The sequence below is a fragment of the Oncorhynchus nerka genome, linkage group LG18, assembly GCF_034236695.1.
Source record: "Oncorhynchus nerka isolate Pitt River linkage group LG18, Oner_Uvic_2.0, whole genome shotgun sequence".
Lineage (NCBI taxonomy): Eukaryota > Metazoa > Chordata > Actinopteri > Salmoniformes > Salmonidae > Oncorhynchus > Oncorhynchus nerka.
Window position 1 is genome coordinate 64,472,061 of NC_088413.1, and position 6,000 is coordinate 64,478,060.

General features: G+C 47.1%; 1 protein-coding gene across 1 annotated transcript in view; it reads left to right on the forward strand.

Moving 5' to 3' along the window:
- LOC115146334 (AT-rich interactive domain-containing protein 1B-like) overlaps positions 1 to 6,000 on the forward strand; it is a 378,630-nt gene that overhangs the window by 271,009 nt on the left and 101,621 nt on the right. The window lies entirely within an intron of this gene.

The following is a 6,000-nucleotide window of genomic DNA, read 5'->3' on the forward strand; positions in this document are numbered from 1 at the left end:
TTCTAATGATCCCTCATCCATCTCTCTTTGATTCTAATGATCCCTCATCCATCTCTCTTTGATTCTAATGATCCCTCATCCATCTCTCTTTGATTCTAGTGATCCCTCATACCTCTCTTTTTGATTCTAATGATCCCTCTCTCTCTCTCTTTGATTCTATTAGCTTTGATGCTTGACAGACAGTGTGTCCAACCCATTGACTTACCGTCTTAGGGCGACATGACCTTTCTCCATGCTGTCACAAGCTGTTGGTTCTGATCACCATGGAGATGTTACCATGTATGTATCGGTCCTCAGGACCAACTGATGAGACTGCCCTTTGACCTTTTAGGCTGTAGTACCAAAAAACAGTGGGTTGCACTACATAGGGAATATAGTAGTATGATGATTTGTATTGTATTCATTTTTGTTGTAGGCATGACCCTGGTTGTCTGTGCCTGTCTGTGTGTGTGTGGTCTTCTATGAGGGCTGGAGTAGATCCACTCATTCTAGTACTGCTACTAATGGACTCAGACCACATCCTCACTCCCTGATGGCACAACACTGCTTGAGCTGCCTGTCGTAGAAAATCACAACAAACGCTTGTCTCCCTTTCTCTCATTCTCCTCCAAGGTCCATCAAGGTCCATTTAGCACTGCCACGGCCCCCTCATCCCTCTCCTCCCCACAGTCCTCCTCCTCCTCTATTTTTTCTGTAAAAGACGTGATTGAAGCTTTCTGGCGAGCGCTTGGAGAGTAAGCTGTTTATCTGCGCCTGCTTGAAGTGCTTCCAGGGCTAGAGGAGCGCCGAAAGGTCAGGACGAGTCACAGAGCGAGAGAGAGAGCGTCTATGGATGGAGGGAGAGAGAGGAGGAACCGTGTAGACCTGTCTGGCATTGGGTACACCACCACTGAGCCATTCACATTATTGTTAATCATAAGGTTTAGCATAGGTGTATTATAGTAATGAAGATGTTGACAGACTGGGTTCTGTGAGGTCTGGAAAGATCAAGTTAAGGGTCATAATTGAACCAATGGGAGATGCAACTGGGCATCCATGTTGGCTCAATCAGTAACACTAGAGGCGTATTGCTATTCTGATACAGTAAATGCTCCAAGAAAGAAAACAAAAATACAATCGCAAAACGTTACACTACAGATTTGCTAGGGGAATTAGTTAACCCAAAGGACTGTGTTTTATTTGGGGAACTCACAGTGCGGTGCAGCGTTAGTGAGAGGGGTTGGGTTAAATGAGGAAGACACATTTCAGTTGAATGCATTCAGTTGTACAACTGACTAGGTATCCCCCTTTCCCTTTCCAGTGGTAGTTCCATTCGGGCCAGTCCCTCAGTGGCTGTTTCCGTGGAACACTGCCTCTGGCTGTCCCTCTGTCCCTCTGTCCCTCTCTGTGAGGCAGCAGAGGACTGGGGCACAACTTCCACTGAATCCCCCTATTTTCCTGTCCTTCACATTATTCTATCTTCCTCCCTCCTTTCTTTTCTCTCCCTCCCTTTCTCCACACCCCCCTGGTCTTAGAGCGCTTGGTCTCCTGATGGTTGGTACAGTCCAAAGTGAAATCTGACAGCAGCCCACTGGATAGCCTGCCTGTTAAAAGGAGAATCGAAATGCTAGCTTGCTGTGTCCTCTTTTTATTGAAATCCCATTCTGCGCTGGGCTGACTGGCTGAGTGGGACCTGGAGCAGTGTGCGCAATTATGTTCCTGCAGCAGGCAGCCAAGTATACTGACTGGCTGCTCTGGCGTTGTGTCCCCCCCCCTCTTTTAGCTAAAGCTGCACTTTCCTCTCCTTGCCGTACCTTCCCCAGCTCAGCCCAGCTCAGAGTTAGCTTGGTAATGAGGTCCATGGGAGAGTATTTCTCCACCCCAGCAGATTCCCCAGTCCTCTACAGGGAGTAGTAAGTCACGCTAGCTGGTATCCCCAGGCTGGAAAATCCTTGACCCCTGTTCATTGAGATCTATGTTTACAGCTTACTGCCCCAAAGACACACTAGCGTTACCTTGCCTGTGTGTGTGTGTGTGTGTGTGTGTGTGTGTGTGTGTGTGTGTGTGTGTGTGTGTGTGTGTGTGTGTGTGTGTGTGTGTGTGTGTGTGTGTGTGTGTGTGTGTGTGTGTGTGTGTGTGTGTGTGTGTGTGTGTGTGTGTGTGTGTGTGTGTCCTAGCCTGCAAGGTGTATTCCACCAACCTGAAATGCTGCCCTTCGCCTTATTCTCCTGTCAGTCCAGTAGCACTCAGTGCTATTAATGAACTTACTCAGAATGGCTTCTGCTCATCCAACTGTGTGTGTGTCCGTCCCTTTCATCATCAATTAAAGTGCTTTTATTTTCTCAGTGGGACCAAGCTGACGGTGAATCTGCATGGGATGCGACGCGCACTCAGAGGCGTAATATTACCAACCTATGAGAGAACTATGTCCAGCAGTAGTCTGTACGTCTTTCAACTCTTCAGTGGCATTTGAGATGAAGCATCTTGTATTACCCTTACAATCCTAGCAGAGGAATAGTTTAACGTTTTTGAGGTTTGGCCGCTATTATTATCTCAAAACACATGAACTCCGTTATGTCTGGCCTCTCACTTTGTATCGGGGGAACAGTTGGAATGACTGTACATGTTAAAAGTTTTAAAATGGAGATTACAATGATTTCATGAACCATGCTCTCAATCAGCATATCTGACTGTTCTTGCTCTTCTTCTAAAGTAGCGGCTGGATTTCAAACAAGCAGTCATTTCCTCTCTAGCTTCAGTGGTGACTTAATACAGCATACCCATACTCTTTATTTCATCCATAAACTTCATTAAGGCTTTTCATTTACATTGTGTCTGTTTCCGTGTATGTGATCTTGTGGATGCTCCTGGTCTTTGAGTAACAGCTAGATCCTCAGTGAGGGCTATAGTGGAGGTGAAAATTGCTCACTGTGGTGTTTGAGAGAGCAGAGGGAGAGGGAGAGGGAGAGGGATAGCAAACCAGCCGTTGTGCTGTGCCTGATTGACAGAAATGTTAATTGTGTTCTGGAGCACCTGTGGGACTTCCTTCACCCCCCAACCCCCAACACGTTCCTAGCTCCAGTACAAATACAGAATTACTCCTGTGGTGAGAAGACTCCAACAGTCACGTCTTTCAAGATACCCTCCACATGCTCTAGTCACTTTGGGTTAGCTCTAGCAGACATGAACAAACACCCTAATGTTGCCAGTCATTGGTAATAAAGATGCTGTGTTGGAGAGGCAGAGGGATGTGGGATTAAGGTACAGCCTGCTGACATTTACACCGGCTTCTCTCTGCAGTGGAGAAGGCAGTGCCGAGCTCAGGTAGGTGGAGGAGGAAAAAGCCTCCTGATTGTTGCATTATTAATCAGACTCAGTCTTAAACGTGCTGCCAGGCCTTCTGGACTGTCTATTTGTTTTATCCACAGCTAATTATTCAATGGAGCTCATTAACATTTTTGAGGAGAAGAGAGAATAGAGGAGAGGAGGAGAGTAAGTGACTTCTGGTAGTGAATTCCATTGCTCCTGCTTGCTTTTTCTTTCTCTCCTCTTCCTCACTCTTCCTCACATTTTTCAAATTTACCTACTATACTCTCCGTTCCTCCTCCTCTCTCCTCTTCTCCTCCTTTTCTCCATAGGGTGTTGTTCTCCTCCTCCTCTCACCTATTCTCCTCATTTTTCTCCATCGGTGCTGTCCTCCCCCTCCTTTCTCTTGCTCTCTCTATTAATCTCTTGTGATCTTCATCTACATGGGGATGTGGAGAGGGCTGCTCAGTATGCATGCCCTCACCACCACTGTCCTCCTACAGACGCACACACACCACACTGCCACCCACTCAAACATGATGTGACAATTGTAGCCCTTGCCTGGTGCTTGGCATGCCCCCTCCCCAGTCAACATCCCTCACACACACACAAAGCCCTTGGCTGGGAGAGGAGATGGGTATGAGGGGAAGGGTGAGCTTGCTGAGGGGGCTTCGTCAAGGTTCACTGGGGCTGTAAACGACGCTAAAGTGCCACCGGTGCAACAGCCAAAAGCCCCCTTCTGGAAACGTGTGCCCAATGTGGTTATATACATTAGGGCTGGAGCCTGGCCACCCTACTCTTCCACCATCTTCCCCCATCAGCCCTCTGAGGACAGGGGACAAGACTCTTTATGCCCCCTCCCCCCTCTTATATCCTACACACGTTTTCCTCTGGTTGGTCTTCTGAGGCTCCCAGCCCTTGGTGTGGTGGAGGCTGAGCAGAGCGGTGTGTTGTTCTGATGTTATTTTAGTGTTAGTGCTGCAGTGAGATTTCAGCCCTGTCTCCTTTCGTCCCGGGAACAGGGTGACACACTCACTAATAGAATATTCTCTCTTCCAAGCCATGCCGCTGGAGCCACTCTCTGTGTGTGTATGTTTGTCTGTGTATGTGAGTGTTAGTGTGGGTGGGTGGGCGAGCGGGTGGATGGAAATGTTGTTTATTCAGTTTATGCAAAGCAATTATGTTGACTTAATTGGGTTTGTTTATGTGGAGTGTGTGCCACCGCTAGTGATGTATTACTGCTCTACATGACGACTAGCTCATCTAGTGCTCTCTCTCTCTCTGTCTCTCTCTCTCTCTCTCTCTCTCTCTCCCTCTCTCTCTCTCTCTCTCTCTCTCTCCCTCTCTCTCTCTCTCTCTTGTCTCTCTCTCTCTCTCTCTCTCTCTCTCTCTCTCTCTCTCTCTCTCTCTCTCTCTCTCTCTCTCTCTCTCTCTCTCTCTCTCTCTCTCTCTCTCTCTCTCTCTCTCTCCCTCTCTCTCTCCCTCTCTCTCTCTCTCTCTCTCTCTCTCTCTCTCTCTCTCTCTCTCTCTCTCTCTCTCTCTCTCTCTCTCTCTCTCTCTCTCTCTCTCTCTCCCTCTCTCTCTCCTCTCTCTCTCTCTCTCTCTCTCTCTCTCTCTCTCTCTCTCTCTCTCTCTCTCTCTCTCTCTCTCTCTCTCTCTCTCTCTCTCGCTCACCTTGGATATTTATATATTAAAATATTAAGAATCAAAATTGTCAACGGGACAACAGGCAGCAATGTATTACACGGAAAGCCTATCCTCATCAGAGAGATCATTGAAATCTTGAAAAAAGGTTTCAAATTTTGGGAAATTCCACTCTGATTGTTTTATATTTTTTACATTTTGTCCGGAAATCCAGCTATCTCTCTCTCTCTCTCACTCAATCTCTCTCTCTCTCTCTCACTCAATCTCTCTCTCTCTCTCTCACTCAATCTCTCTCTCTCTCTCTCTCTCTCTCTCTCTCTCTCTCTCTCTCTCTCACTCAATCTCTCTCTCTCTCTCTCTCACTCAATCTCTCTCTCTCACTCCCTCTCTCTCTCTCCCTATTTCTCCCTCTTTCTCCCTCTCCCTCTCTCTCTATCTCTCTCTTTCTCCCTCTCTCTCTATCTCTCTCTTTCTCCCTCTCTCTCTCTCTCTCTCTCTCTCTCTCTCTCTTTCTCCCTCTCTCTCTCTCTCTCTCTCTCTCTCTCTCTCTCTCTTTCTCTCTCTCTCTCTCTCTCTTTCTCTCTCTCTCTTTCTCTCTCTCTCTCTTTCTCCCTCTCTCTCTCTCTTTCTTGCTCTCTCTCTCTCTCTTGCTCTCTCTCTGTCTCACCACACACACGGAGAAGAACAGAGAACAGTGGAATCTCTATATACTGATTCAGGATGGAAGACAGTGTACCGTTTGTTTGGTTCATGTAAATATACTTAAATTAGTTGTCCTGTTCTACACACATTCACCTAAGAGTATACTTTTGAAAATGTTGCTCTTCCTCTATTGGTTTACCCACCTTGGGTGTTGTAACCCTAATGTATAATGAAGCAGAGGACGGTGTGGGCTAATTTACCAGTTTAAATCAATCCACACCACAGGAGGTTGGTGACACCTTAATTGGGGAGGACGGGCTTGTGTCTGGAGCAGAATTAGTGGAATGGTATCAAATACATCAAACACATGGATTTCATTCTGTTTGCAGCCATTATTATGAGCCATCCTCCCCTCAGCAGCCTCCACGG